Consider the following 19216-nt stretch of genomic DNA (forward strand, 5'->3'; position numbering starts at 1 on the left):
GATTATTATGGGACTGGAAACTGAGCCTAATGTTCCTTGTCCACCATTGTAACTCTGGAATGGATTCAGCAGTTAAATACATAGCTCGGTCAAGTGACCTGAGTTTTGCTTTAGTGCGTGCACTTTTGCTCTTTGTAAATTTTGGTAGTGCAAAGGCCCAAATTGTACAGCTGGAAAAGCTGCTACCATTTTACCAATAACTCTAGCTACCTGCCGTATGGTTGGCTGACGTTTATGCAGTAGTTCGTGGCATGTTAGTGTCAATTGTGATGCTTTCCCCTTCTGCGAACAGTATCAATCGTAAATCCAAGATAGTCCATGGTAGTGGACGGTGTAAAATTGGATTTATCTGGATGTATGACAAACCCCAAAGTTTCAAACAAACGTTTGGTGGCTGCTACTGCCAAAATAGCTGTCTCCAAGGTTTTCCCTACTATTAAAATGTCGTCTAAGTACGCCATGACTATATGCTTTTGTTTCCTCAATAATGCGAAGGCGGGTTTTAAGATTTTAGTGAACAACCTTGGAGCGGAGGTTAGTCCATTTGGTTTTAAATTGCCATAGCTATTTACGATGCTCCTTGTGTATGGGTACTGAGTAGTAGGCATTTTTTAAATCAATGCCTGCTAGAAAGTACCCTCTAGAAATCAAAAGTCTGGCGGTTTCAAAGTTTCCATCTTAAAATGTGTATACTTAACTGACTCGTTTAACGTAGTTAAGTCAATGATGATGCGACATCCACCATCTTTTTTAGTTTTAGTGAAAGTGTTAGACACAAATTCCAAAGGTTCATGTTTTGTTCTTTCAATGACACCTTTTGCTAGTAGCCTCACAAGTTCAGCTTGACCCTCTTGTTTCTCTTTGACTGAGAGGGTGAATACCCTTTGGGGTATATGCTGAACTGGCGGAATGTTTTCATGAACAAAGTCAATTTTATAGCCATGAATGCAGCTTAGTATGTACTTGTCATTAGTGATGGTTTCCCATGCATCCAAAAACAAGTGCAATCTCCCCCCTGATAGTATAGAGCCCCTACTGCTCATATGCTGAGAGGAACCAGACCCACCTACCTCCATGGTTACTGGTGCTACTTCTGCCTCTTCGCTGGGCGATGAGGTGTCTGCTGGGCTGTAGAGGGCTGCTGTTGAAGTTGTTGGGGGTGGCGCATTTTCCATGGGGTCCGCTCTGGGCCCTGGCCTAAAAAGGCTTACGGGGAATGGTTGCGGACCCCGAGCTTTCACCAGTCCCATATGGTGGTCTACGACTGGTGGACGCCGTGAGGTACTGCCGCCTGGGTTTGTTAGGTCTGCTCGGTCCCAAACCTGCCCTCACGAGACCAAAGGTCTTGGATTCTTCCTCTAGGTTTTTCACCTTTTTTGGAAGGTCCTTTCAAAAGCAGAATTGGAGGTTCTGAACCCGGTGTTTTGCAAAGTCCCGCAAACTTAGGGTTGAGGGCAGGCTTGATGATTTCCTTGGTGCACAGCAGAGCTAATGTATCTTGCTGATTTGTGGAGATGTCCACACCATCAATGGACCGAGCATATAATGTCATCCCTGCAGTCAGGGGTTTAAGGATTTTCTGGAGCTTCAACTCCAGGTTCCTGATGTTCTGCCCCAAATGTCCCCAAATTTGGCTGTTTACAGCTGGTACATTCAATGATGTACAATTTTCTGGGGCTGAATATAGTTTAAGAGCCTCATTGACCACCCGTTCTTGTAGGGGTTTTGAGGACAGGTGGTCAATGCTGGCTGCAAGTTTCGGCTCTAAAGGCCGACCCCCTCGTGGAATGACCACGTAGCGGTTGACCACACCCAGCAGCTCTTCCTGATCCTGTACACTCTGCGTACTCCGGACATCTTCAGCCAAGAACCCATCTTGTTGACCAGCCCAGACCTGGTCGCCAATGCTGCCTTCAAAAGAAGGTGAGGCAATGGCCAGTGCCGTAAAGGGCACTGCGGGAGTACCTGGGCTCCCTTGGCGAGTCTGCTGCTGCTCTCTCAGCAGATCTCGCTGGAGCATTTGCTCCATAAGCCGTTTTCGGCTTAGGCGGCTGCCAGTGCCGCTCTGTAGCGGTGTGGCATCTTCATCCGAATCGTCGGATACTACCGCCCGGTTCTGGCTGCAGGTACCTCCAGCTCGCTGCTCAGGCTGCACTAGCGGTGCTGGGCTCGGCTCGGTAGTTGCTGCCGCCTCTTGCCCCCCCTCCAAAGAACGTTCCTCAACGGAAAACGAACGGGGGCGAGCTGCAAGTTTCTTCCCTCTGGTCTGGAACATAAAACAGACAACAGAGAAAATACTCACGGCCACGGTAAAACTTACCTGTCGGCCCGACTTTTCAAATTGTAGCGGGAGCACCTTGAACTCCCGTTCGTCGCGCTGCACTGCTTGAACGCTAATGTCGCGCATGCGTGCTGGACGGGGTCTTCACGTAGTCACTCACGTGACTCCGAAATAAAATCTCAACAGTTCAGGTAGCATTTGTGGAGGGATGGTCAGACGGCATTTCAGGTCAGGAATTCTTCTGACTGACGGAGTTGGGGGAGGCAGGAAGCTGGAATAGAGATGCGGGGGTGGGGCAAAGCTTGACATGTGATGGGTGGATATAGGTGAGGGGGTAGAGGTAGCCTACCACTTGGGTAGACTGCAGCCCAATGGTAAGTACATTGAATTCTTCAATTTCAACCAATTTCAAGTAATACCCCCCTTCTCTCTTTCCCCGCCCACACCACCCAGGTGCACATCATATCCTGGCCTCCTGATCACCCTGCTCCTTTACCCTCCTCTGTACACTGATGTCCCATTGCTGAGTCCTCTACTGTTTTATTTACCTCTTTCCCTCCTTCAGTTTCCTTCCACCCACACGCCTCCCTGCAACTTTACATCCCACTCCTCCTCCTCGCTCTTTATCTGAAACCATTTTGCCTTCTTTTCGCCTTTAACCTTTGTCACTTACTCCGCCCATCTGTCAATCTCTCCCTCACCTCATCCGTATCCACCTATCACTTGTCAGGCTTTGCCTCACCCCAACCTCTCTTTCACAGCTTCCTACCCCCTTTTCCATCTGAAGAAGGATCTGAAGAAGTGGCCTGACCCATAACATCGATTGTCCATTCCCTCCGCAGACGCTGCCTGACTGCTGAGTTCCTCCAGCACTTTGTTCTTTGCTCAAGATTCTGGTATCTGCAGTTTATTGTGTCTGAAAGGCCAAGTCAATTGATATTTTTAAGGTAGAGATGGATATATTCTTGATTGGTTCTTGCGGCAGGGGTTATGAGGAGAAAGCTGGAGAATGGGGTTGAGGGAGAGAGTTAGATCAGCCATGAATAACTGGCGGTGTAGACTTGATGGGCCAAATGGCCTAATTCTGCTCCTATCACTTATGAACTTATGAAAGCCTGTTCCAGTGAAAGTTAAAGGGCCTGACTCTAATTAACCGCAGCTGTCAATTCCATCACTAATTGTTCTACCATTTGTCCTTTGCTGCATCTCTATCTCTACTCATGTTTGGTATGATTGTATTCATCTATTGCATCATCTGATTTGAATGGCTAGCATACAAACAAAGGATATTCACTGCAGCTTAGTACATATAACAATAATAACCCTAAACTCAAACCTAATGTCCTTAGGACAGGTAAGATTTCTTTAGCTGGCTGGGGTATGGGCCCTGCATCCCCACCGCCAATGAAATGAAGTCCCACAAATGTAATAAAAGCATGGTGACTGCTCCTATCTGCTAAACGCAGCCCCAGCTGCTCCTGACTAACCCATCACTTGAAGTAATTGTTTCCATTAAGAAGCTCCATGTTAAGAAACATGGAAACATCGATAGTAAAGTGCAGGAGCAGGCCATTTGTCCCTTCGAGCCATTCAATATGATCATGGCTGATCATCCAGAATCAATACCCTATTCCTGCTTTTCCCCCATATCCCTTGATTCCATTAGCCCTAAGAGCCATATCTAACTCTCTCTTGAATACATTAGTGAATTGGCCTCCACTGCCTTCTATGGCAGAGAATTCCACAGATTCACAACTCTGGGTGAAAATGTTTTTCCTCGTCTCAGTCCTAAATGGCCGACCCCTTATTCTTAAACTGTGACCCCTGATTCTGGACTCCCCCAACATCGGGAACATTCTTCCTTTCCTGTTTAGAGTTCCCAACTTGGCGTAGCAGTAGAGTTGCTGCCTTACAGCGCCAGGGATCCGGGTAGGATTCTGACTCCGGGTAGGATTCTGTCTGTATGGAGTTAGTCCTTCCTACCCTTGACCATGACCCGTTTCTCCGGGCGCTCCGGATTTCTCCCACATTCCACAAACGTACAGGTTTGCAGGTTAATTGGCTTTGGTAAAATTGTAAATTGTCCCTAATGTGTCGGGTAATGCTAGTATGCGGGAATCGCTTATCGGCGCGGACTCGGTGGGCCAAAGGGCCCGTTTCCATGCTGTATCTCTAAATTAAACTAATCTAAACTAAACTAAACTCGCTGGGAGATTGCTCCTTGAAGTTGGCATTTTTCATACATGTTCAGGATTCATTTTATTATTGTCACGTGCACCGAGGTACAGGGATAAGATTTGCTTTGCATGCTGTATAATAAGATCAGATAATACTGTAGACAAATACAATCAGGTCAAAATGAACTACACAAGATAGAGCAAAGAGAAAGATACAGAGGGCAGAATATAGTTCTCAGCATTGCTGCACACCAGTTCCATACACAAAGTCTGGGGTAGAGGTCAATTGCACTAAACCACAGCCTATGGAAAGCATTCAGAAGCCAGATAACAGAGAGAAAGAGAGTGAGGAATGCATGTTTTATTTTTTTTAATAGCCTAGGCTTCATAACTCTTTCACACATGACACGCGAGAAAATAGGAGCAGGTGTAGACACCCAGGCTTTTCAAGTTTGCCCCAGAAATCAATATAATCACGGCTGATCTACACTGGCCTCAACTCTCTGTAACAGTTTCCCATACTCTCCTATTCCACAATCGATCATATATTTACCTACCTTCACTTCAAAACTTCTAAAGATCTAGCTTCCCACACCTGCTGGGGCAAAAGATTTCAGAGATTTGCCACCCCCTGCGAGAAGATATTTCTGCAATACACATTGCATACCAATGCTTTAAAATGTTGTTGCCCACTACCCTGCACTAAATGCACGGTGTAGCTTTAGAGTTGCAGCCTTACGTGCCAGAGACTCATTTTGGATCCTGATTACAAGTGCTGTCTGTACAGAGTTTTTACGTTTTCCCCGTGACCCAAGGGTTTTCCCCGGGTGCTCCAGTTTCCTCCCACACTCCAAAGATGTACAGGTTTGTAGGTTAATTTGGCTTCGGTAAAAATTGTAAATTGCCCCTAGTGTGTAGGATAATGCTAGTGTACGGGTTGATTGTTGGTCGGCACGGACTTGATGGGCTGAAAGGCCTGTTTGCACACTGTATCTCTAACATTAATAATAAACAAAAATAAAATTGATTCCATCCTCTCCACAGCACTATTTTAGTGTGTAGTTCACAGTGGCATTCCCAGAGCACAATTGATTGACCATTACGTTGGGAAAGGGTTTAGAAATGGGTTGAGGAGAATCAAGGAATCATGGTGGGCTGGAAATGCCATGTGAGGTTGCATTGCTGGTTTACTCCTCTTCTGTAGCAATCTCCAGTCATTGACAAGGATGAAAAGCTAAGAAAGGTCATATTAGCAAATGGCACATGTCCCACCCAGCCGACGATGGTACTTTGAAGGAGATATCCATTTGTTCCAACACTAGTTTACCGCGGCAGTCCTGCAAATCTTTACTTTCCAACCACAAATCCAATTCACTTTTGAATGTTAATGTTTGATCTGCTTTCACTGCATATTGAGCTAGTGGTTTCCAGATTCTAATAGCTTTATATGAAAACATAAACTGCTCCTCCTCTCCCTGTGGTTGTTTTAATGACATGGGACCTGCTGTCATAAGAAATGAAATCAAATGCTACCATGCATAAAATGTGAAATAGTGTTCATGACTTTCCAGGGAGACTGTCTCGAACCACACAGTTGGAAGACGAACAGCAACTAGATCAGACACATTTAAGCCTCAATTTAAGTCGCATATTGTATCAGTGCTCTGGCTAGTGATTTGATTTGATATTTAAGTTAATCAGCAAAATTACAACAATATGTGAAGAAGTACAAGAGGTCTGGTCAGAGAAAGGATGGATTGTACAGTATAAATTGGGGTGACAACACTGAGCTTCCAAGACAGGAAGCACAGATGTGCCACAACAATAAGCCATGCACACAAATGTTCATTCAAAGTCCACTCAATTGGATTTAGGAATTTACAGGAGTATTTCCCATCATAGGAATGTGGTCCACAAGGAACCGCAGATACTGGTTTACAAAAAAGACACAATGTGCTGGAGTTACTCAGCAGGCCAGGCAGCATCTATGGTGAACATGGATAGGTGACTTTTCAGATCGAGACTCTTCTTCAGATTGAGTCTGAAAAAAGGGTAGACATAAAATGCTGGAGTAACTCAACGGGTCAGGCAGCATCTCTGGCGAGAAGGAATGGGTGATGTTTCGGGTCGAGACCCTTCTTCAGACTGATGAAAAAAGGGTGACAACCTAAAACATCACCTATCCAAGTTCTCCAGAGATGCTGCCTGATATGTGGAGTTACTACAGTATTTTGTGTCTTTTTTAGGAATGTGGGAAATGTGCCAGAGATAGAAGTAATTATATAGACATTTCACATAAATACAAGACTCTTGATACATCAGGCCTGATTTTGCAGTTTCAATGATGACTGCAGTCAGTGCTGGACATCATTGCTAGGTAAAACGACAGCAAATTCTGGCAAAAACTGACTGTTGGAGGAACTCAGTGGGTCGGGCAGCATCTGTGGAGGAAATGGACAGATGATATTTTGGGTCAGGTAGCATATTTCTTCAGACTGGTAAAGTAGAGGGAATATAGCTGGTAGAAATTAATGAGGGTGACGGTCACAGAAAGGGCTGGCAATGAGTCAGATGGGGGAGAAAAGGGTGGAGATATCCAGAGAGTTGAGGAGGGAGCCACTGGTGGCTATGGACGTGAGAAGTGGGCAGGTAGGAGAGGGTAGGTAGGAATATTGCATCCAGCACCAGCACCAGGCTGTAGGAGAGGCCTGCGGGACACAGAGGCAGTCAGGCGAGGAGAGGGACGTTGGGTCGAGCTTGCAGCAGCTTGGGACTTACCTGGATCAGGGACACTCCAGTACTTCCAGCATGTGGACTAGATTTGAACTTTGGATTTTTTCTTTTTCTTTGTAAATAGGGCCCAAAATATGGTCACTGTGCATTTGTGGGATGTGCAAAAGAATTTCACTGTGCTGTGCATACGTGACAATAAAACACCATTGAAGCATTGAAGATAGTAACCATAATAAGTGAAGGCATAATGAGTGCAAATGGTGGAATCTGATAAGAAAGGAAGACGGGGTGTGAAATGTAGAATCAGAGGGAGAGATGTCGGAAAGAAGGGAAGTGTGAGGGAAGAAAAATGGAGGACTCGGAGCTGGATAGATGAGAAGGAGGAGGGTTATTTTCCCTGAAATTGAAGTATTATATGATCATGCCATTTGGATATAGAGGCAACCCAAGTGCAGTTCTAAGTGTCATTCTTCCAGTTTGCTTGTGGCCTCACTCTGGCAGAGGAGGAGGCAAAGACAGAGAGAAAACGTCACTTTGCTAGAACACAGTCGATACTCTGGGATACATGTGCTCAATGTATGACTATTTCAAATCAAATTCCTTGTTTGTTTACATACTTGGCTAATTAAATGAATTACCATTAATTACAATTAAATTTTACACTATAATGAATAATGCACCTCCCCAACCCCCCACCCTCCATAGCAATACCCTGTACCAAATGTCCATTGCGTATTTTGCCCAATCCTTTCGATTGATGTAATCTTGCATAATGAAACATTTCCCATTTTATCAATTGTGGGAACGCCTGTATTTATGCACTGCTCTCATTCCAAAATATCCTGTTCAGATTTATTATAAACGCTTCATTGCTGAAGTGATGGTTTCCAGACCCCAGTTCTCCAAATTCAAGGGCTGCTGCTCAGTATTGGACTCCAGTGAGTTCCTGTGATCACTGCTACTGAAAATGCTGGGCGTATCTTCAGAGGGAAGGAGAGATGAAGACTGATTTATGCAGTTTAGAGGTGGGGTGAGGAGTTTGATTACTTAATATATTAGAGTCATAGAGTTAAACAGCCCAGAAACAGGCCCCTTATCCCAACTTGTCCATGTCAACCACAGTGCCTTCCTGGGCTAGGTTATTTACCTGCATGTGACCCATGTCCCAAAAAACCTTTCCTATCCACAAAACTATCCAAACATCTTTAAAATGTTGCATTTTAGCCACCTCTCATAATGTAGGATAGAACGCTCATTCCATATATCCACCACTCATTATGTGAAAAGCTGACCTCTCACGACCCCTTTAAATCTTTCCCCTCTCTCTTTAAAACCATGCCCTCTAGTTTTAGACACTCACAACCTGGGGAAAAGACTGTCACCATCCATCTTATCCATGCCCCTTATGATTTTATAAACTTCAATGAGGTCACCCCCAGTCTTCTTCACTCCAAGGGAAACAGTCTTCAGCCTGTCTGTGCCTCAAAGCCTCCAGTGTTGGCAACATCCTTGCAAATCTTTTCTGCCTTTGCAGCTTTATCATATCTGTCTCATAGTTTGATGACCAGAGCTGCACATGATTTTCCAGCTGCAGTCTCACCAATATCCAAAATACAACTGGATGAGCTTCTTCTCTTTATCTCCAGTTTTGAGTCATTACCTTGGTCGCATAAAATTGGTATTGGTACTGGTATTGGCCAAATGTTGTCCATCCATTCCCTCCACAGATGCTGCCTGACCAGCTGAGCACCTCCAGGATTTTTATTTTTGTTCATGTGACATCAGTTCCACACCAACATCGCTGGCATGGACAGGTAAGCCTCTCACTTGTTAGTGATGAGCAATACGTGCTCAGTCCTTACCTACAAAGCCTTCACCCTGAGAAATAATTAAAAAGGAAAACAAAATTTGCAAGGCCAGATTAAAAACAAACAAGTTTTTCCTCCATTAATAATATTGTTTTTAAGTTTCTCCACCAGTTTCACATGTTAATGTTTCTCCAAGGTTATGCTGAGTGTTTTCTATTCTCTGCTGTTCACAGCCAGTGTACACAGCCATGTGTTATGTTAGAGTCTCCACAGTAAGGAATGGGCCATTTGATTCTTTGAACTGGAAACTGATATCTTGTGGCTGCAAAAATTGCCTCCATGTCTTTCAAGTTCTGTGTGGTCTACATCAAGATGTTGTGCCTTCATGGGCAAACGCCTTTACAAAAATTGTCTTTGAAGCCTTGTTTGCACTGAAAACTTGGTGCCATGTAACTGACAGCTCATTTCATGAGAAGTGGAGGCTACAATAAAAGCTCATGGCTGGTGAAGTGGAATCAACTTGTTCCAAATTGGTCCTGCATTAACGTCTGCAGGAGTTCTCCGGAAAAGATCCTTTATATTTTCATGGTGGAATCTTGTACTGGCGTGAGTCCTACAGCAAGGAATTAGGCTCTTCAGCTATGATTCCATGATGATCACACAAAGGGTGGTGGGTGTATGGAATGAGCTGCCAGAGGAGGAAGTTGAGGCTGGGACAATCCCAGCGTTTAAGAAACAATTAGACAGGTGCATGGATAGGACAGGATTGGAGGAATATGGGCCATATCAAGGGATATGGGGAGAAAGCAGGAACGGGGTACTGATTTTGGATGATCTGCCATGATCATATTGAATGGCGGTGCTGGCTTAAAGGGCCGAATGGCCTACTCCTGCACCTATTTTCTATGGTTCTATTTTTTGTAAACGCAGGCAGGTGGGACATGTTGTAGCTGGGACATGTTGGCCGGTGTGGGCACGTAAGGCTGAAGTTCCATGCTGTATGACTCTATGACTTTATCCATACGCATTAATTCTACTTTAATTTACCTGCATTCCTATCAACTTGCCTGATTCTGTCACTCACTGATGCACTAAAGGCAATTTACTGCGGCCAATTAATCTACCAACCTGCATGACTTTGGGAAGTGGGAGAAAACTAAAGCACCTGGAGGAAACCCATGCCTCAGAAGAAGAACATGTAAATACCACACAGATAGCCACAGAACCTGGGTCACTGGAGCTGTGAGGCAGGATCTCTACTAACTGTGCCACTGTGCAGCTGGTATAGCTTCATTCATGATGCTGGGGGGCGCAATGGATGGTGGTATGATTGGGGACATCATTTTGAAATTGTAGCTAAAAGGTTAAATCCTAGTCTGCTCAGCATGATTATTTTCTTGCCTCAATTTTATTTCAATGGACTTTTAAAACATTAATTTGCAAAATTAAAGCAAGTTGAATTGAACAAAATGTTAATGGTTTTGAGCGTCCTCTATCATTATACATTGATAACATGTTTGTGCGTTGATGATTCAATAAATTGCACAGCATCAAGATAAGCCATAGGTTGACCTCAACCTCACAGGCTGGTGAGAAGAAGTGACAGTGCGTGCACGCTGACTTGTTTAAACATTGATAGGAAGGATGCAAGTGGAACAACATAATTTAGAAAATTTGAGATGAGGTGTTAAGTAGATAAATACTGTAATTATAACTGAGCTTTTGGGTTTAATGGGCCCTGAGTAAAATGTTCCATGCTGCCTGCCTTTCATCTTTGCTGCTTTCTGGTCTTGTTAACATGGCGTGGAATCCCACCTGGTCTAGTGGCTTGTCTTTTAGCTGCTGAGGATTCTTTAAAGAGCAGAAAGAACATAGAGGGCAGAAACTTATTTCAACAGAAAATGAATACTTTGTCTGGAAAATACGGTGAATGTTTAGCGATGTATAAATTCTGTGCCAAAGACATCAGTCATTGCAGTGGTGGGGGTTGCTGTACAGCTGGATTCAGGGCCGTCTTAACGCATGGGCCTGATGGGCACTTGCCCGGGGCCCCACGAGCATAGGGGCCCCATGCTGATCTGTGTATGTTAAGTGACTTGCAATAAATAAATACTACTTTAAAATTGTAGGTTCAATAAGTGCTTTTTTCGCAACATTTTCCATCCCTAAGTGCTTCTCACAACGATCTGTAAGTGCTTTTCGCAACAATGTAGCACCCTAAGTCCATCGGTAAGTGCTTTTCGGTAAGTGCTTTTCGCCGGCACGACAGGGGGGGGCTGGTAGGAAAAGGGGGGTGGGGAGAGTAACGGTAGGGGCCCCAGTACACTGCTTTGCCCGGGGGCCCATAATGCTGTAAAAACGTCCCTGGCTGGATTGCCAGGGTCCATCCCTTTTTAGTATATGCAGCCATTTGGTTTACCTGCACAGGGGGTCTTGTATTTCAACCTTAAAGTTGCTATATTCAGTGAAATAGTGTTGCAATTACCTCATGAGGCAATTACATCCCCATTTTGCCATCTGTAGCAACTTTGAGGCTGAGGTCAAATTGAGTCTTATCTTTCTGCTGTGCAATCTATTGAGTTTATTGCTTCATTATTGTCATGTGTGCTGGGATACAGTGAGAAACTTTATTCAGCGTGCTATGCGGGAAAATCATACCATATATGAGTACAATCAAACCTACATGAGTACACATGTAGTGCAAAAAGAGAAAGGAAATAGAGTGCAGAAAATAGTTATAGCTACAGAGAAAGTGCTAATAGTTTTTTAAAAAATGCAAGGGTTATAATGAGGTAGATTGGGAGATCAGGAATACATTCTTAACTTAAGTGAGGTCTGTTAGTCTAATAGGAGAGGGGAAGAAGCTGTTTTTGAATCTGGAAGTATGTGCTTTCAAGCTTTTGCCTCTTCTGATGGGAGAGGGGAGAAGAGAGTACACAGTATGAGTGGTCCTTGATAATGTGGTTGCTTTTCAAGGCAGCATGAAGTGTGGATGGAGTCAACAGGGGGAAGCTTGTTTGCTTGATGGACTGGGCTGTGTCCACAACTCTTAAGGTCTACGGCAGAGCAGATGCTAAGCCTAGCTGTAGATATGATTCTTTCCATGGTGCATCTGTGGAAATTGCTAAAGCTCATTGGACACATGCCTGATTTCCTTAGTCTTGCCTGGTAATCTTTTCCTATGACAGAGCTTGAAATAGTGTGTCTCTTTTGTGGGAAACTGATATTGGGCGAGTGAATGGAGTGGCCTGCCCAACCGAGCAGATTGAGTGTAACCAGTGTCTTGGTAGAAATGTTGGCCAGGGGGAATAGACCAACATTGATTCAATGTCCTTCCAGTGGATTTGGAAGATTTTGCAGGGACAATGTTGGTGGTATCTATCCAGTCGAGAGGCCTGCTGGAGGTAATCCTCTTCTCAAAAGCAGGTTGGAAAGCCAGGATCATTGTGATCATTGCATATAAATTTTGTGCCAAGTCGGAAGTCTTGATCTTCAAACACAATTTTGCTCGACTGACCAAAGTCTGCATTGGCACATTCTGTGGTGACTTTCATTGTCAAATTCTGCCTTCACTGAGAGCTGGCTTCGAAGATATGGGAAATGTTCGTCAGCTTCCCCGATCGCACTGTGCACTTTTACTGTCAGCAGGCAGAGAGAGCCAAGCAGTGGGGTAGGTTGCCAGAGGAACCCTTTGTTGTGGGGATTTTGACTATAAAGCTGATTGATGATGGCTTGGAGCTTGAGAAAGGTTGTTAAATGCGTTGTGGCAATGACACAGCCTAGTGTGGCTGATCTTTACTGACACTGGCCCTGTTGTAAATACAATGGTAAGGATCATGGGCTGATGCAAACATAAGATGGATGGATTTCTGTGGGCAGCCAAATTTGAGAAGAGTGTGTCACAGTCCCTCGTGGTGTTAGAGTCAAAGGTTTAAGTGAAATTGATAAAGGCTACCGAATTAAGTCAATGTTCAACATTGCAGCACTGCTTGTTATCAGTGTTGTGGGAAGACATTTTTAACTTATTGAATCATAGAATAGTTGCAGTACATAAAGAGGCCATTCAGCCCTTTGAGGCTCCTGGTGGAGAATTCTATCTTGCCCACTTTCTGCCTTCCCAATTTCCTTTTGATTCCACTGCCACAACGCCAACAACCCTTGAATTCCTGGTCATAATTAGTCTCTGGGTGGATAAAAATTAATTCTGCTCAATCCCTCTTCATTCTTTTGACCCACATTTTTAATCTACAACCGTTGGTCCTGGCTAATGAGAACAACACCTTTTATTTAGCCTATCCTGATCGATCTTGACCGTGCACACTTCTACCAAATGTCTTCTCAAACTTCTTTGCCTCTTCCCACTTTGTGTGTGTTGTTCTTATTTTTATTATTTCTCCACCAATGCAACTCCACCCGCCTCTTCTCCAACTGGCAGCCGTTCTTTCAGTTTTACTGGCCCTAAGTTCTGGAATTCCATTGCTAAACATAACACCTCTTTAAAGACTTACTTGACACCCCATACCCTGGAGCCATAGTGGGATAGAGCACGATAGCAGCCTCATTTGGTCAATGAAACCATGTTGACCATCAAAAGGCATTTACATTAATCCGACACATATCCCGTTCAATCCTCCACACATTTTACCAACACCGCAAGAGTCTATTATTCACCTACACGAGGGTCAAGTACTGTGGTCAACTAACCTCATGTGGGAGGAAGCTGCAGCAACTGGAGAAAATCCACAGAGTCAAAGGGTGAACATGCAAACTCCACACAGGCAGCACCAGAGGTCAGAATAGAACCTGGGTTACTGGAACTGTGAGGCAACAACTCTACATGTGCCGGTATTCCACCTTTTGACAAGCTTTTGGCCGCCTGTCCTAATTGGAAGAAAGTCAATTTTATTACGAAAACTCTTATGAATCACTATATATGAAATTATACAATACAGGTGTTATACAAATGTGGAGGTGTTGTTCTTTATTGACATTGTAAAGGGAAATTTGTGTTGCACATAGTTCAATACACCTCCATGACTATTTCATCAGGTATCCCTTTAGGACCTATTTACTTTCCTGCCTTCCTTTATTGTTTCCAATTGTGTGGAATTAACTTGATGTACAACTTGGAGCAAGTTTTTACATTTCTCATTAATTGGTGCTTATCAAAAACCGAGCAAGCAAACAGCATCTTAATGTTGGTTCGTGTACAATACAGCTTTTTAATCCCCAGAGCAATTGTTGGAATAACGATTTAACATTTCATTAACAACATTGGCATTACTTCATCACAGTTCACAATGGCATAACTAATGCCAGTTACAGTTAGAGTAATAGGCACACCTTAAGAGGACAGAGGGATATTGTGCAGTTGGGACTGTGTGTCTGTGAAGGCAGGGGAGAGTGAAGGGGAATGGTGAGATCGTACGTTTCAGTTTTGTGAGTGAACCTTTGTGAATCAGGGAATATTTAGATAAAATAATGAGGTTTTACTGCCAACCACTTTACCCTCCAGACCTGCCACGATTAGCTTTTTTTTCTAAAAAAAAAGAAATGAACAGGTTTGCCTCATTGCCTGAATTTATAAAAATTCTTGAAATAGTGCGATGGACTTGATTTCAATAACCATTTGTGGCGATACATTCCATATTGCATTAACACTTCATGAGAAGACTGCTCACATACCTCTCTTCATGCTTCTGGCATCAGGTCTTGCTTTTGAATCATGTATCAATGGAAATTATATTTCAACATTTGCAGTTTTTGCATGTCGCACCATTTTATTACCTGAATAGATCTTACCTCATCTATTTCAGGGAATATGACTGTAACAATGGCATTCAGTTGCTGGTCTCACCTGAGTGATTTTCTTTTTCTTTTTTATCCTGGTTATATTATCCCTTCTGTACACATAGTTCCCCATCTGTGGCTTAGCCAACATCTTAAATTGATTCATCATTGTCTTCTACTATTTTATTCCGAGCCTCTATTCAAAGCCCCAGAATCCCATTTGTCTTTATGGCCTTATCCACTTATCATATCATATCATATATATACAGCCGGAAACAGGCCTTTTCGGCCCACCAAGTCCGTGCCGCCCAGTGATCCCCGTACATTAACACTATCCTACACCCACTAGGGACAATTTTTTTACATTTACCCAGCCAATTAACCTACATACCTGTACGTCTTTGGATTCCTGTACGTCACTTGTATTCCTATTTTCAATGATCTTTAAAGTATTTGAACCATTTGATCCCTCTATTCCTCCACTGCAATCCATTGAGAATTATATTGCTTTATAATCTATATCTGTTCTCTGTTCTCTTTCCCAGGACATATTGTTTTACATTAATCTTCAGTGAACTGCATTTGCAGCACAACTGCTGACTCCATTAACCCACATCCATTCTTCTGTGGTCACTTCCTCTGTTTTGCTGAATTGTTGGAGTCTGAAGAAGGGTCACCCATTCCTTCTCTCCGGAGATGCTGTCTGTCCTGCTGAGTTACTCCAGCATTTTGTGTCTATCTTCCGTGGAAATCTTTGATTAGACAGACTGTAATAATCCATAGCTTTGGTGAACTGAACGGAAAGAATGATGGCATGGTGGTGCAGCGGTTGAGTTGCTGCCTCACAGCACCAGAGACCCAGCTTCGAATCTGACTCCAGGTGCTGTCTGTGGCTTCTTAGGTTTCCCCCGGGTGCCCGGTTTCCTCCCACAATCCAAAGACGTACAGGTTTGTAGGTTAATTGGCATTGGTAAAGATCGTAAATTGTCCCTAGCGTGTAGGATAGTGCTAGTGTACGGGGATCGCTGGTCGCCGCGGACCGAGTGAGTTGAAAGGCCTGTTTCCGCACTGTATCTCTAAACTAAACTAAGCTAACTGGAAAGAACACAGTTATCTTCATGTTCTTTCCTCCCCTATCCACTATTTTTAATCTGCAGAACATAGGTTTGGAAAGTACTGCGACTTTAAAAAAGATCACACTACCAAAAACACATAAACAATACATTGAGGAACACCAATTCAAGGACTTTCTTTCTGCAATTAGCTTTCCTGTACATTGATGGATCTCCAGTGCTGGAGAGTATTGGAAAAATAGCTAAGGTCTTGGAGGTTCCAAAGGGATTTGTAAATGCTTCGCAATATTGTTTGTCTTTGAACTAACTCTCCGAGATAAATGAAAATATTAGTAAAATTTGGGAAAGTGAATGACTTTTCATGTCAATTCTGTGATTGCCTGAATAAGAAAATTCAAATTAGTAGTCTCCACAATGGATCAATAAAGCAATTAGAATGGCAATAAGGACAAACAGACTATACAAAGCAATCAAAAAAGGTAATAGAATGTTTAGATACACAACAGCACACTTTGTCCCTGGAGATTGTTAGTGGAGTTTTATTACGTGCTGGTTTGTATACATTCAGAGTTAGTAAAGAACTTGCATTTCCATAGATTCTTACCAATCTTGGTAAGTTCCTTATAGCCAATGAAATGTCTCTTGAAGTGTAGGCACCAATGTCTAGTGGGAAATGAGGCTGCTAATTTGCATTCAAGCAATGGACAAAAATCAAAGTTTAATGGCATTGTTGGAGGGAGAAAAATTGGCGTTGGACACCAGGATAATTCCACTTGCACTACTTTAGAAACTGTCACAAAACTGTGCAGTGGCACGGTAGCCCAATGTGAAAGGCTACTGCCTCACAGTTCCAACAGCTTGGGTTCAATGCTGATCCCCAGCGCTGTCTATGTTGAGTTTGCACTTTCTCACAGTGATTCTTTCATTTCCTCAGGGTGCTGCTTTTCCTCCCATGTACCTCATGGATTGGTAGGTAAATTGGTCACCTTAAATTGGTGTCTGAAATCAGCATTGATGAATCCCAACGAGACTCTTCCCTAGGCTTTCCTGCTACAAGAAGCTGCCCATCAACTAAACCATTTGCAACTCTCTCAACTGAGGGTTTATCCCAACGACGATTTTCACAAAACATGTGTCAAGCATAATGAAATATGATGTGATTGAAGAGGTTTTTAGCAGATGGACATTGGTGGATGTAGCACTACACACATGAAAAACAGTTATTTCCAGAGTGTAATGCAACTGTAATAATTATGGGTCAAAAATTATTTCATCGCTCTGGACCCTGGATCATACCCTTATCCTTGAAAATGGCTCAATTCTGACCTCTGAGCCTTCCCAAAGTACCAACCCAACCCCCAACCATTTGGTCTCTCTCCTTTGCATTTCCTTGACTTGAGTCAGGTACCTGATGTATCTGATAGTTTCCTTTATCCTTTCTGGCATAGCGTGCAGAAGGAAGTGGTTAAGGACCAAGCACGTGATACTTTGAACCTTCAGTCTTGGCACGTTCTGATGCAGATGGCCGACAGCCAAAATGGTGTCTGGTGCCGCTTCCCTGGTGCCATTGAATTTCCCGGCAATATAATTTCAGAATAATTTAAATGTAATTTAAACAGATGCAGCATCTTTAAAGCTTTGTATACTCCCTGGCCTGGGTCTTATCTATGGAAAAAAGCTTCTGTTCCTGTTAAGCCCTTTGCCAGTGGTTCCTTTGATATTACTCTGCACAAATCTGTTACTTAAAACACAAAGCATCGGAGCAACTCAACTGATCAGGCAGCATCTGTGGAGCGTATGGATCGGCAAATTTTTGGTTCAAGACCCTTGACACTTGATGTATCTGATAGTTTCCTTTACCCTCTCTGGCATAGTTTGCAGAAGGAAGTGGTTAAGGTCCAAGCACGTGATACAAAATCATGAGAGGAATAGATCAGGTAGATGCACAGAGTTACTTGCACAGGGTAGGGGAATCGAGGACCAGAGGACATAGGTTTAAGGTGCAGCGGAAAAGATTTTATAGGAATCCGAGGGGTAACTTTTTCACACAAAGGGTGGTGGATGTATGGAACAAGCTGCCAGAGGAGGTAGTTGAGGCTGGGACTATCCCATCACTTAAGAAACAGTTAGCAGGTACATGGATAGGACAGGTTTGGCAGGATAGGGACCATGCGCAGGCAAGTGGGATTAGTGTAGCTGGGACATTGTTGGCCATGATGGGCCGAAGGGCCTGTTTCTGCACTTTATCACTCTATGACATTATTATTATTATTATTATTATTATTATTATTATTATTATTATTATTATTATTATTATTATTATTATTATTATTATTATTATTATTATTATTATTATTATTATTATTATTATTATTATTATTATTATTATTATTATTATTATTATTATTATTATTATTATTATTATTATTATTATTATTATTATTATTATTATTATTATTATCTCACTTTCTAAAAAATTAGAACCTAGCAATGTACAGTTTTGAAATGGCAGTGAACAGATCTGATCTCGGGTTATGTACAATGTGACCAGCTCCAGCCACATGTTGTTTTATCCTTATTCAATGTAGTTTTAAAGCTTTGAACACCTTTTACTGAACTACCAAAGTAAAGTAAGTATCCACTCGCATGAGCTCAGTATGGACTCCGTCGCTCCAGGCCCTTCTCAATCCTCTTCCTCTCATTCTCCGGATCACGTCACTACACAAACTCAGTGGCCTGGCATCCTGACTTTCAGGCACTGCGTAATTGACAAATTACACACCAGACAGAGATTGAAGAAATGTAAACCTGGAAATTGTGCTGTGTGATTTCAGGTGAGCTTTAAAAGTGTTCGTTGTTTGCGAACAATGGCTTTTAAATTGTTAATACCCCGATTAAGCAATGGATAAAGGGACCTAATGTAAACATGTTTAGCATTCATTTAATCAGACTGCACAGTATAATTTCCAGACTCTCTTCTCTCTTCGATGTAGTGTACGAGGTTGTTTCTGTTTAGCTTAAAGCTGACTTGTTCCCATGTAACGATTTTACTTATGTGTTCTGAGTGCATTAGTTTCCTTGAGATGCAACCTCACAGCTGTGCTGAAGACGACAATATCAAACCCAGGTCTGACAGATTTTGCACCCATTCTTTTCCACAAAATTGTTCCATCAGTAGTATTGTATAGAATTATTGTCTTTGCCCTTTAGCTAAAGGGGCATTTCCTCAGCTGAAACAGCAAGGTCACTTCTGATACCCTGTGCAATTACATGCCCATTGTCTGCAATCTGTGAGGGCGATTGGTGGAAGATGAAGTGCCTTTCAGTGAGGCACTGATCCCAGGGTCAGGGCCA

This window comes from Rhinoraja longicauda, chromosome 6, assembly GCF_053455715.1.
Source record: "Rhinoraja longicauda isolate Sanriku21f chromosome 6, sRhiLon1.1, whole genome shotgun sequence".
Taxonomy (NCBI): Eukaryota; Metazoa; Chordata; class Chondrichthyes; order Rajiformes; family Arhynchobatidae; genus Rhinoraja; species Rhinoraja longicauda.